Raw genomic sequence first — 13732 nt, forward strand, 5'->3', positions numbered from 1 at the left:
GAGACAGGAAATTTGTAGGAATGCTTTTGCGGGAAGGTCATACAAAGAGGAAAGCGACACTTGAGATGTTTTTCTGAGTTTAATCAGAAACAGATCTCCTTAACCTTAATTTTTTTGTCTGTCAGTAGTGGGGTCAGCCGCCCTTGTGATGTAGCGCCCTCTTTTTAGAAGGTGCCAAAAAGTCTGTGGCGGTCCTGCATCTAGGAGACCCCATAGCATCTACAGCCTTGAAATTTTGCACAAAAATTACTTCGGGCCCCTGTGGTTTGCACTTGGGGTTTTGTTTTTTAAATTTTGAATTAGTTTTTATGTAAATTTCTTAAGCTCAAATTTCGCGTAAACTGCTTATTAAAGGGGTGAAAATTGCTTGCACATATTAATATTATACTCTGTTGTGCAAAAATTAAGGACGAGACGGTTTTTTCAATATAACTTTGTACAAAAGCTTTCCAAATCAACACATTTAATACCGTAAGATCCCCAATACGTAAGGACATGTGTAATGTAAGCAACACTTTCTAAAAGAGAACTCAGAGGGATAAAAAGAAGCTTTATTGAAAAAGTAGCATCGAGCGCAATGCGACTGAAGGCCGAAACATCCCTGTGATGGGTGTTCAGCAAGAAACATCCGGTCTTTAGTAGGGGATATGATCTCCTCCGACTGCTAGGCAGGTTTCACAGCGCTGCCCATGCTGAAAATGAGGGTGTCAATGAGTTGTTGAGGCATTGCTGCCCATTCGTCTTGCAGCGCCAATAGAAGCTCCCGAATCGTTACTGGTGGTAAGGTACGACCCACACACAACATAAACTGGTGGAATAGACGTTGAAAAGTCGTCGAATCTGTTCCAAACACTCGTCTATAACTGATCTAAAAACCGTCCCTAACTCGTCGAAATGTCCCCTCAGAACAGTCGAAAGTCGTCTTGTACACGTTGAAAAGACGACTAATGGATGAAAAATGGTCGAATTAGATCAATATAGACGATATCCATAGCGCTAGGTAACGTTACCAAGAACAGTTATAGATAATCTAAAAAACGTCTTCTAGTAGGTGCGCTTATTAACTAGGCGGCGCCGATGGTTCAACAATTTAGCCATCGGCATCGGCATAGGCGGCCGATGCTAACTTGCGGGAAACATCGGCCCATCGGCCTTAAAAAACATCGAAAAACCGATGGAATTGACCGATGTTTTTGAAAAAAAAAAAGGATCTTTGCTGTTTTACTTTTTAATACAAAGTAAATGGAGTTGTTGTTTTCATATAAAATTATTTACTTAAATTTCAGTATGAATTTCTATTTTTAGTCATCCCTAGAAGAGTTTTTAATACTACATTCAGGTACCAAACAAGTTAATTATTGCGTTGTTTCTTGCAGCAGGATGTACGTATGTATCTGTCATAAGTCATAACTCAAAAATGATAATCTGAAGAAGGTTAAAGTTTCGTATGTGGGGTCTGCAGACGTTCCAGTTGTGCACTTCCCTTTTTGTTTTCGATCTGGTGTTCTGAAAAGCCGGTTTACTCCTTTTTTGTGGCTATTAATTACTTATTTCAAAGCGTCCCAGACTGACGATCATTTGGTGATATATTGCCGAATTGGAGACTATGGAAACAAATATGAGATGGCGAAACCGATTTTTGTGTCATTTTATTAGATTCCCGTTGAACCGACGGTAAATTTAAATTTTTCGATATTTGTAATATCAATCACAGTAATGCAGTCTTTTCTGTATCACTTCGGCGGAGTTACAAGTTTTGGGGCCCGTCGAAATACATTTTGGGGATCACAGAAGTTGTAAAACATTTATCTTTCGCATTTTTGTAACTCCTTCAGTGGCCCTATGGTTATGGGGCCTTTCGCGCAATTGCAACATTTGCTATATTTTAAATCCGCCATTGCACGTCAAAACAAACTCGGGTGCAAGTTTTGAAAGGGTTTTCTGCTCAATGTTTATGATTATTTTGAACTCTATTTTTGCGGCTATTTTTTGAATTTCCGAGAACACTTGCGTGCCCCTCCTCCCACTCCCTCAATTTCTGAAATTAAACTCTAGTTGTACTTCTGAGTTGTTTAAAACTAACACAATTCATAAAATTGGAGATTTTTTTTTTTTTCAAACTTTTACTATAGTTTGGAAAGAACTTAGGGCATTAATGTAAGAAATTGATTAAAGACGTTTTGAATGGTGACATGATTCGGAAATCAAAGGGACTTTTTATTTTTTTTTATTTTTTAGAAGTGCTGAAGTAGATTCAGAAACTCTTCCGAGGCGTTGGTGGTAGCTGTTCTGTACTAAAAAAATGAGGCAGAGGTTGGGGCCGAAGTGTGATTTACTCCAAAATCAGAGGGTGACCCCCCTAATCTTACCTCGTCGTTTCAAGCATTTCTTAAATATTTAGCGATTATTTATTTTGGTCAAGGAATGTCATTTTGCGGTTTTTCTCATACTTGTTTCACCTATATTTCGTAAATCGCCATCTTTTTTGCAGTATTAATAAAGATTGATTTTTTTTCTGTTGTAAGTAACTATTTTTATGTATTTATATAAAATCAATGAATAAGTTATTTTCGTTTTTTATAGAAAAGTTTCAAGGATTTTCTATTATGCACTTTTTTAAATTTCAGAAAATTATTGTTAAATTGAAAAATTTAATTCGAACTTGTTTGTAAAGCTTCATAAAAGATTAAACAATCAAATTGTTCAATACTGTGTGTGCAAACATCAGATCAAGTAGTATATGTATTCAGTTATTAACTCGGTGTAAATATTGAGTTTGTTTATTGTACCTGCGTTTTAAGAACCTTGCTCTTTTCATGGCTATTTTTTTTTCTCAGCAAAATGTATGTCACTGTTATAAGCTTTTATGAAAAATGCAAACTTTTCTATTCATAAATTTTAAATAAGTATGAAAATATTACTATTTTGATTTAATATTGTAATTTATCTGTTACCTTTTTTATTTAATTTGATGACTTAAAAATGTCTACGTGCAATCTTTCCACTTTAATTGCGTAATTTGTTGACGGTTTCATAGTTCTATTCTTAATTTTTTTTGAATGATTAAACAACGTAATTTAATTTTTTTAAACTATGTTTAGTGTACCTAACTAAATCCATACATTACTATAACATTATTGAAATCTTAGTTATATGCTCAATTAAAAAAAAATCAATTGGTTATTAAACAGTCTCTTTGTTTTTCTTCCTTCTTTTTTTGGCTATTATTCTTTCTCTTTCATCATACATTAGTCAAAAAAGGAGAAGCATAACTACACCCTATACAGATTGTACGTAGTACGATGCAAAAGTTCGGGGACAAGCTGTATAAAATCTTACCCAGAATAGTTCACATTACCGAAGCACATCCACCTTCAAAAGGTCGCCTTAAGGGACTATGTACTGCTGCCAGTGTTCATATAACTTTTGGAAACACTCCTGGAAGTCATTTTTCGCTACCTTCTATGATGCAGCTTCATCTTCTCCTGACGGAAAAAAGCGGAGTCTATGCAAATGTTTTTTTGCTGGGAACAGGTAAAAGTCACACGGAACTAAGTCTGACGAAACGTTATGTTATTTGTTTGTCATATCAGAGTATTGACCAATCGAACCGTGCATCCTCAACATGAAAGTCACCTTCTTCCCCACGATGAGGTTAAAGCAGCAGCGCAAGAGGCCTTACAGGAATTTGCGAAAAATGTCTTCCAGGAGTGCTTCTAAAAGTTATACGAACAAACGAACAATAGCAGAAGTGCATAATCGTTCAAGGTGACTATTTTGTAGATAGATATATGCTTCGGTAATGTGAACTATTCAGGGTAAGGTTTTATACAACTTGACCTCGAACTTTTAGATCATACTACGTGCGTATGAGTTTTCAATTTACTATTTCATAACGTTTTTGAGTGACGCAAGTTTACGCGCATGAAGACTTCACAAGAGAATTTGCGATAATTAATTGAGGAGGCGTTCAAAATGGATATTTGGTTATCTATATGTTTTTAGGTACGTATGTATGTACAGATGCGCCGAAAAAAAACTTGTGAAGTATAAATTTGGTGATAGTAAAATAGAAATTTAGGTCGAAATATGATTTTTTTTTTTTTTGTGATTACAATTCTTTATTCGTAGAAAGGAAGTAAAGTGAAATGAATCAATGATCCTTTAAATCCCTGACAATCTTATCACTTTATTTCTGTTTGATTTTTTTTTTTTTTGCCATCGGCCAACGGCATCGGCCATCGGCCATCGGCAATCGGTCATTTGGAGGAAAACAATCGGCCATCGGCCATCTTTGAACAATCGGCATCGGCCCATCGACCAAAAAATGCCATCGGTCGAGCCCTATTATTAACGCAGCACGCCTTTTTTTTAAATTCTGAACTCTTAATTGTAATGTTTATACGACACATTACATTTTCCTTAACGTTTTAACATTCATACATTTTTGTCCAATCTGCCAGTTAAATTTTTTAGTACTTATTGCAGTTACACTATTAAACTTAAAAACCTTATTTTCAATTTTTCATGTGTGCAAGTTTACCTATTTATCCAACAGTCTTATTTCCATATATCATTTTGAAACTGAAATCATCAACAAGATGAATAAGCTTACCGAAATCAAGGCGCTATAAAACAGACGCTAAAATATCGGAAGTAAAATAAAAAGCGGTGCTGCTCAACGTACGTTGAAGCACGTGCTTTAACACTAATAACAAGCAACAAGTGTTGCCAAACATATCAATAAATTATAAAAATCATCATTGTCATTATTTTTTTTTAATAAAGTTCTAGCCCTATAACCGTTGTTCTATGAACTAATGAATTATTTTTAATTCACTTTTCGCAGCAATTAGCACCACCGCAATCCGCTCTCACCCATCACTGTTTGTGTTGATTCTACTGGACACTTCTATTCGACGTTTAGTAGATGACCCTTGTGGATGATCTAATTTACGTCTGTAAAAGATAACTAATAGATGTCCGATTATAGATGTTTGATAGAACATCTAGAAATAACGTTTATTAGTCGTAGAATAGATATCACCTTTAGATGTAGATGAGTATAGATGAGTTTTAGATGAGTTTCGACGAGAAATAGTCGTTTTATAGACGAGTGTGCTGTGTGGGGAGCTACCAAGCGTCTGCCTAGAAAATCCCATACATGCTCGATGGGATTGAGATCCGGAGATCGTGCTGGCCAATCCATACGTTAAATATCCTCACTCTCTAAGAGCTGTTCGGCAGCTACTGTGCGATGACATGGTACATTGTCGTCCATGAAAAGGAACTGCGGACCCATAGCGCCTCTAAAAAGACGCACATATGGAAGAAGAATCTCGTTACAATAACGGGTCTCGTTGACTGAACCTGAGTCGAAGTTGTGAAGGTCTGTACGACTACCAAGCATGTTGCCTCCTCAAACGAGAACCCCGCGACCTCCATACCTGTCCCTTTCAATGATGTTCGAGGGATGATTGCGACTTCCCCGCTCTCTCCAGATGAGTATGCGATGAGAATCGCTACTCAGACTGAATCTGCTCTCATCTGTAAAGAGTACTCGTCCCCATTCACTGTCTCTCCAATTCCGGTGCTCCCGGCACCACAGAGAACGCCTTCTCCGATGGGCAGGCGTTAGAGGTACACACCGTATAGTTCGTCATGCAAACAGACCACCACCGTGCAGTCTTCTGGCCATGGTAAAACGCGATATCGGTCGTCCAGTCGCCTGTGTCGTGTGTCTAGCGATTTCTCCCGCTGTGTGCCGCCTGTTTCTTCTGGCCTGTAAGACAATAGACTCGTCATCTGCGGGTGTGGTTCCTCGTGGACGACCACTACTGAACCCCCGGATAGCTGTTCCTGTAGTTTGAAATTGTCTCCAAAGTCGTGAAACGATGCTGTGAGCAATTCCGAACTCTGCAGCCACACTTGTCACACTGCGGCCTTCCCCAACTTCCCAATGATTCGACCTCGGGTAAAAGCATCCAGATGTCGTCTAACAGATTGATTATTCGCCATTTCTCGCTGAGGCAGCAACTCGGTGTGATTTTAACTGCTATACGGCGTGCAATCTCTTTGCCAGAAATACTGATCTTACACCGACAACATGCTTTATACTACTCAGACACTCCCCCATTACGTCTGCCCGCATATCTGCGCATGTGCTACCGTATAATGCATTTTCCAATCTTTCTTTCTAATTGACGATTTAAACCTTTTTGAATCAAATAAGATTGCAAAGCAATCTTCGGGGGTTGGTGAGCGCCAGCGAGCGGGGGGTGGAGCCCACTAGTAATTGAAATAGAAATAACTTAAACAATTAACAGTTAATGCTTCTGATTTAGCATGCCTCCATTTTTAAAGTTCGTGCATCCTTCGACCCCCCCTCCCCCTTAACAAAATCCCAGCTACGTGCCTGACTGTCTGCTGGATTTCTTTGCCACTAAGAGCCGAGGGCTCTTTTAGTTGCGTAGGCCCCCCGCATTGCGGGGTCTACAGGCACGTAGTTCCGCGCCTGATTCATGTTTTTCCTTTGGAAGTTTCATCAGAACGTCTAGAAAGAGCTGTAGCTAGCTTATAATGATCGCAATGCAAATAAACTACGAGATGGGCTGCAGTCTCTGGCTAACCACTGCGAAAAGTAAAACCAAAATTAACCCCCTTTCGTAGCTTATTTGACCTGTCCAATGAGACATCTGCCCCGTCCTTGCAAAATTGAAGTGTGTAACAGCTTTTGATTTCTTAATTCCAGATACGTATTTAAGCTCTAGAACAGCGAATTAATCGGGTTCGTGATTTGTTAATGTTGTTTAATAAATGATGTTTTTACATGTTCTGAGATTCAAATTAATAAAAATAAAATGTAAAAGTATGCAAAAATCGGATCTATAAATTTTTTGCCCCCCTCCCCCCTGCAACAAAATCTGTAGGGTCCCTCCCTAGAGGCCAGCAGTGTATATTTACAGCGTTAATAAGTCGTAATGATATATATATATTTTTCAATTTCTTGGGCCTTGGGCCCCTTTAGCACATGGGCTCCCCATACTGCGGGGGTCTGTGGGTACGCAAGTCCGGGCCTGTGCAGAACTAGAACTTACACATGCGCTACATACGAAATTTTAAAATTCTAAGGTTTCATTGTTTTCGAGTTATGCGAGATACCATGGGCGGATCCAGGGAGGGGGCCATGGTCCCCATGGCTCCCTCCGAGAAAATTTCATGAATAGCTAAAACCCCCCTTTTTTGAGCAAAAATGCAAAAAAATACCCTTATAATGCATACAAAGTCTAACAATAAGGAAACTAATGAGAATGGGGCCATGGCCACCCTGAGAAAGATTCAAAAAATATTTAAAAACCTTTTTTAGAGCTAAATATTAAATAATCCTTATTATTCCTCGAAATCTAACAAGAATAAAAAAAAAGACGCCGGGAAACCATAAAACCACACCGAGGAAGTTTCAAGCAGTGGTATTCCCCTCCATATGCGCCGTATACTCTCAAACATTTTTTAGACATATAGCGTATACTCTCAAACTTCATAAATTTTCATTTTATAACATACCAGGTATATGATCACATACACAAATTGTGCGTAATGGATTACTGGGAGTATACCCTCAGAATAATTGATGGGAACATCACTGGTTTCAAGTCTAGTTTTTTAAAACCTCTTTCCTAGCCTAAATTGAAAAAGAAAACTAACAAAGTCTAACAAGAATGGAAACAATGCTAGAAGAAGGGCATAGCCACCCCACGAAAATTTCAAAAATATCAAGTGTATACCAAATATTTGGGTTCATTTAGCATAATATGGGATCGTCTTGTTAGATGTGTTTACTTCCCCCATGGGGAAAAGAAAAATACGTGTTAGTAAGTGTCCGATAAAAAGTTATACATTTAATGATTGCGCATTATGTTAAAATTAGATTTAAGTTTTAACCTGGCTTTATGCAGTGCTATGTAATTCTTCTCCATTCTCTTTATAATATATGGGACCCTCCAAACCACTCCTCTTCCTCTTGTTAATACTACCAAAGATTGTATACAAATAACGTTTTAAAAAATAATTTGTTAAGGTTTCCAGGGGAGGGTCCCCCACCTCTCCTTTTCTCCAACATCGTTCAAAATCGGCCTAAATATTGTTTTAAGCGCTTGAGTTTCAAAATGTTTCCGGGGGGAAAACTTCTCCCTCTCTAACATCATTGAAAGTCTACAAGAATTTCGAAAAATTGCTTGTCCTCTAAAAGCAACTCATGAATCATGGATTGCCTACATTTGCAATTTAAAAAGTTCAATTAAAAAAAATGGGAGTGGACCTCAGACTCTCTTCAACCCCTAACCTTACCAAAGATAGTCTAGAATGCTTTTTTAAGTCTATAAATTAGTAAATTTTCCTGGGATGTGCCTTTTAATCCTTCTTCCCCTTAACATCACCAAAAATTGTCTAAAACAGCCTTTGTAAAGCTACAATTTCAGGGGGGAGGGGGGCTAGCGCTTCAAACCTCTTCTCCCCTACCATTACCAAAGATAATTAGAATGCATCTTTAAAACTGCAAATTAGAAAACTTCTTGGTGTGGATCGTCGAATTTCTCCTCCACGTATCATCACGAAAAGATCTTATTAAACTGCGTTTTCGGCTCTAAAAAAAATCCGCCGGAGAAACCCCGAACCTCCTTCTTAACATTATTGGAGATAATGTTTGCGTTTTTAAGGTTTCAATTTCGAAAAATGGCTGGAGGGGGGGGGGGGTCGCAACCGAGCCCTTAGTATTACGAAAGACAGTTAAAATGCCTTTCTAAAATTGCAAATCAGACCTGTGTATTTCGAAAAATAGACAGGGGAGTGCCACCGAACCTCTTCTCCCCTAACATTATCAAAGATCATCTAAAATGCGATTTTAAGAATGCAAATTCGAAAAATTTCCGGGGGAGAAATCCCCGGGCCCTCTTTACTTCGGAGTTAATATTATACTTACGGTTGGTTCATATCGGTTTCCTCTTAAATCAAAAGTCCGATACAGTCGAATCAAAACGCAGTACTGATTGTAGAAATACCACTCTTTGAGGCAATGATATATGCACACGTTTATTAAGAAAAGAGGGAAATTATTGGGAAGGTTACAGCCTTTAGGTTAAACTTGCGTCGCCTAGTGAAAATTACTTAAAAAATCCTCTAGTTAAAGGTGGGCTATACTAATATTTGAAAAATTCAAAAATTTTCCAAAGCATCATATTTTTTCAAATGGCCCCCTCCGAGAATTCTGTCTGGATCCGCCCCTGCGAGATACGCACGTAAATATACTGAAGTCTCGAGGAAACTCGTAAACGAGAGTAGTGACTTGGACTACAAAATGCTAATATTTCTCTCTAGAAGAGCACTGTGAAGATATATTGAGCTATACAATGTTTCTTATTAATTGCTTTTTTTTTTTTTTGTTCAAAATATTTTAAGATTCTTGAAGATATATTCTGTACTGTAAATTATAGTGCCTAGAAGGAGTAGTGTGCCGATCGACGGCGAAAAAGTGAGGTTAGATCTGAGGAAAATCCAGATGGCGCTGCGCTCGAGGAGTGCGTTATGCTGTTTAAAAGCCGCGTTTTTCGGATTGAACTTATTTCAGCGCGAAAGACAAATTCTGTAATAAGTGCTATTTGTTACATGGGTGTTCATTTATTTTTTGAAGCATATAAAATTATCTAATGCTAATTTATCTTCAATGAAAATAGTAGACTAAAAGTATTCAATAACTGCGCGTCTCTTATTTCTCTACTAATAATAAAGCTGAAAGTCTCTCTGTCTGGATTTCTGTTTGAATTTCTGTCAGGATTTCTGTCGGGATTTCTGTCTAGATTTCGGTCTGGATTTCTGTCTGTTTTCTGTGACGCGCATAGCGCCTAAGACCGTTCGACCGATTGAAATAAATAAAACATTGTGTGGTTTGCTCGAAGCAGAGGAGGGAATTATTTGCAATTCAAATATCAAAAGGAGGCGTTGCAGTCTCTCACCAATTTGTTGCTGAAAGAGGCAAAACAGAGACCGACCCACTTTACGACTGACCAATGAGACATCTGTCTTGTCCGCGTAAAAATGAAATGTTTTACCTCTTTGGATAGTTTCTTAAATCACCGCAAGGTGGTTTATCCTTGCTTTAGAACACGAATTTGAAAGATGCCAATAATTTCTTCCTCTTTTTTTTTTCTCCCTCGATTTTGAAGTAGATGAAACAGTGCAAAGAAATGACGTTTTCTTTATCTTTATCTGCACTAATAATAAAGCTGAAAGTCTCTCTGTCTGGATCACTCTCTATCCGTCTGTCAGGATCTCTGTGACGCGCATAGCACCTAGCTAGGCCGTTCGGTCGATTTTCATGAAATTTGGTACAAAGTTATTTGTAGCAATGAAGTGTGCACCTCGAAGCGATTTTTCGAAAATTCGATTTTGTTCTTTTTCTATTTCAATTTTAGGAACATTTTCCGGAGCAAAATTATCAAAAGATGGGCTAGTAAATTACGAAATTATCATGACGTGGGACCGTAACCTGGGAAGAGCGAATGAACATAGCCAATTGGCGAGAAATTCATCATCCATTGTTTGTAAATATACAAGCTAATCAAATGACCTTTTAATTTTCTACTACGGACAAAGCCGTGCGGGTACCGCTAGTTTCAAAATAAAGCTGCTTCTAAATTCTTGAAGCTAATTAAAATTATCAGGTCTTCTCATTCTGAGTCGAAGAGTCGGAGTGCTTGAAAACGTACCGACTCCGACCTGTTTTTTGTTTTATTTTCAAGGACTTTCCTTACATTAAAAAATTATAGGATCACTTGCTCCGATCACATATATAACTACATACTAATTTGCAAATAACTGCAATTGGCAAACAGCTGGCTTGATTATTTGTTGATTTTTCGGTAATACTAATTAATCAACGTCAAACTGCTAGTTTGCTTATTTTTGTAACGTTCCTCAGAACCTGTCAGCAAACGGTTTTATTGTCGATAATTATGGAAATAGCAGTTTTGGAACCTGACGTTATCACTGTCAAAAAAAAAAAAAAAAGGTATTAATTTATTTTCACCTTTTATCTCATATGTAAAATAGCGAAAGAAATGTATCCTTAAAAACTAAAAACAAATAGGGAACCTCCTTGTCCCTCTCCTTTGTCTAACATTGCTTATGATAGCTTTAAAATGTTCTTTTAAAAGGAAGCGCAGCTTCTGAATCTCCTTACCCTTAATCAGGAAACAACATGACAGTGTTACAATTAAAAAATCTAAATAAGTAGCGATCAAAAGAACATTGTGATGCATGTTTTTGGACGCAAATATATTTTCCCTTTGTCGATATATGATATTTTAAAACCTATGGGAATTTTAAGAAAAGCGAGTCTCGTTGTTCCAAATTTAGCGAGTTTCGATGGGGACAGACATTTTTCTCACGCTCTGTAGATATGGATGTCCAGCCACATGCAGACGAGGAAATCGTTCTGTGAGAAATTACCTTCGATCCCTCGCCAAGTGTTTAAATTTGCCACTTTTCTTAAAATTTCGGGAGCCTTAAATACCTTTTATCTCGATAACGGGGGACGATAACGATAATAATTATCAATTTCGTACAGAATTTTAAAAGACTGAAATTCAAGAAAAAATTTTGTTTTTCAAATATAACTTTTACGTGCTCGTGGATTCCGTTTGTCCGAAAGTCTTATAGTCGGTCGCTAACAGTTACCAGGCGTAGCGTTGCTGGAGATTTCCAACCTATTCTCCAGACCTATAAACTGTAGAGGTGGTGCTACCATATAGTATACCAAAGTCGGACTCTTTCTCATTTAATCCTCATTGACTCAGGGGGGGGGGGGGGGGCTCATTGACTCAGAAGTCGCTCCTTTCTGCTTTAAACTCATGCTGGCTACATGACTGGGGCTTGAGTCTCCTAAGTGGCATTAAGAACAACAACAAACTGCGCCCTAAGCCATCTCGATTGATAATGCACACGATTCTAGCTTCTACGTCAATAAAAAGTTTTCTGACATCCGATACTGATTTAAAACAGGATAATCTACTTTTACACCTTTGACTGAAATAGTAGCATTGATTTGTAAATTTTCTTCTACTTCAATAATGATCTTTTTAAGTCAATATTATTTTCCACATAATTTTCATTATATACAAAAACTACAATATTTGGAGATTTTTTAAATTTCACACAAACCCAATATTCGTTAGGCAAATTAATATGAACAATTTCATTTATAATAGATTTATTTATACGTGGTTATTTCAGTTTCATCTGCGGAAAGATCAAGTTTTATTTTTTTCAAACAGGGAGCATTTTTCTTCTGCATAATTCCTGATGGACCTTTGCTTTGGTAATTTTTTAGTAAAGTATGTTGGCAGATTTGGGAAAATTGTCGGAATTGTGCCTCATCTTTCAATAAAGGTTTTCCCCGAGGAATCAAAACTTCCTCACCATTTATAATATGCTTAGAATGCGTTTCAATAAAATGTTTTTCGAAATGCAGAGCACAAATTGGGCAATATTTATTAAAAACTTTATCTAACGTGGGAATTAACGAGTTCCACTTCTTTAGTTTTTCTTCTTCTGCTGGAGCTTTAAAAAGCGAAACTTTTTCTTTGCATGCTTTGTACCCACTTTTGTGGGTACCACTTTTGTACCCTGGTAGGAAACAAGATAAAGCTTTACTTCTTCTAATGTTTAACTTTGATGTGCCTACATTAAGAGCCTTAAACGTTGTTTCATGAAATATTCACGAAATAAAGATAAAAAAGAGAAACGCGGAACTAAATTGTAACAAAATCCCGCGTCTACTAATGTAAACACCGCGAAATAGAACGTGCACCTCGACCGCACTGTCATCTAGCGGTTTTCATACAATTTGTCTTCAAGAATCGCGGGGGGAAAAGCGCCGATCGGCACACTACGCTTTCTAGGCACTATACTGTAAATGGAAGAAAATTTTATTTTTTAACTTTATTATTAGGCAAAGGCGTTTCCCAAATATTTCGGAATCTCTTCGAGAAATATCTTAATATCTTTTATACAGTACTTTTTTTTTTCAAACCGAAACATTTTAAATGTAATTCAATGTGGGATTGCTATTTAGAATATGAATATTGTGCTAATTAAAAAATAATTTTAGTCATAAAAATAATAAAATCGGAAAGTTGTTAAGTATGAAAAGTGAATTTAGTTCATGCGCTTGTTAATTACATACATTCCTTATGTTAATTATTCTTATCTGAACTTAATAACTGCATTTCCACAATGTTCAACTTATCTTATTTAATAAATAAACAGAAAAAAAAAACAGCTCCTATAAAGAACAAATTTAGTAATTCAGAAATATCATGGAAATAAAGAATTAAAACTAACTACTCGTATTATTCACATAAAGTTCTTGATTTTCATGAAGTACACATTAGGGCCATTTCACGGAAAGCGGTCACTTCGTTTAGCGCGTCATGTATTAGATTAAAAATATTAAATTTAAATCGGCATTGAACAATATTTTGTTGCTTAAACACACATGTATGTGCGATTTATTAAGTAAAAAATTTCGTCATTCCTTTTTAAAATTATTAAACTTCTTAATGCTTCTTAACCCTCACGTGTGAGACAAAATGGCTACTTTTTCGTGGACTTAAGTTGCATACTTAATTTTCCCACTGGTTCAAATTATTATTTCTCAGCAAATGAGATATTACCGAGT

Source organism: Uloborus diversus, chromosome 6 (genome assembly GCF_026930045.1).
Source record: "Uloborus diversus isolate 005 chromosome 6, Udiv.v.3.1, whole genome shotgun sequence".
NCBI classification, from domain to species: Eukaryota; Metazoa; Arthropoda; class Arachnida; order Araneae; family Uloboridae; genus Uloborus; species Uloborus diversus.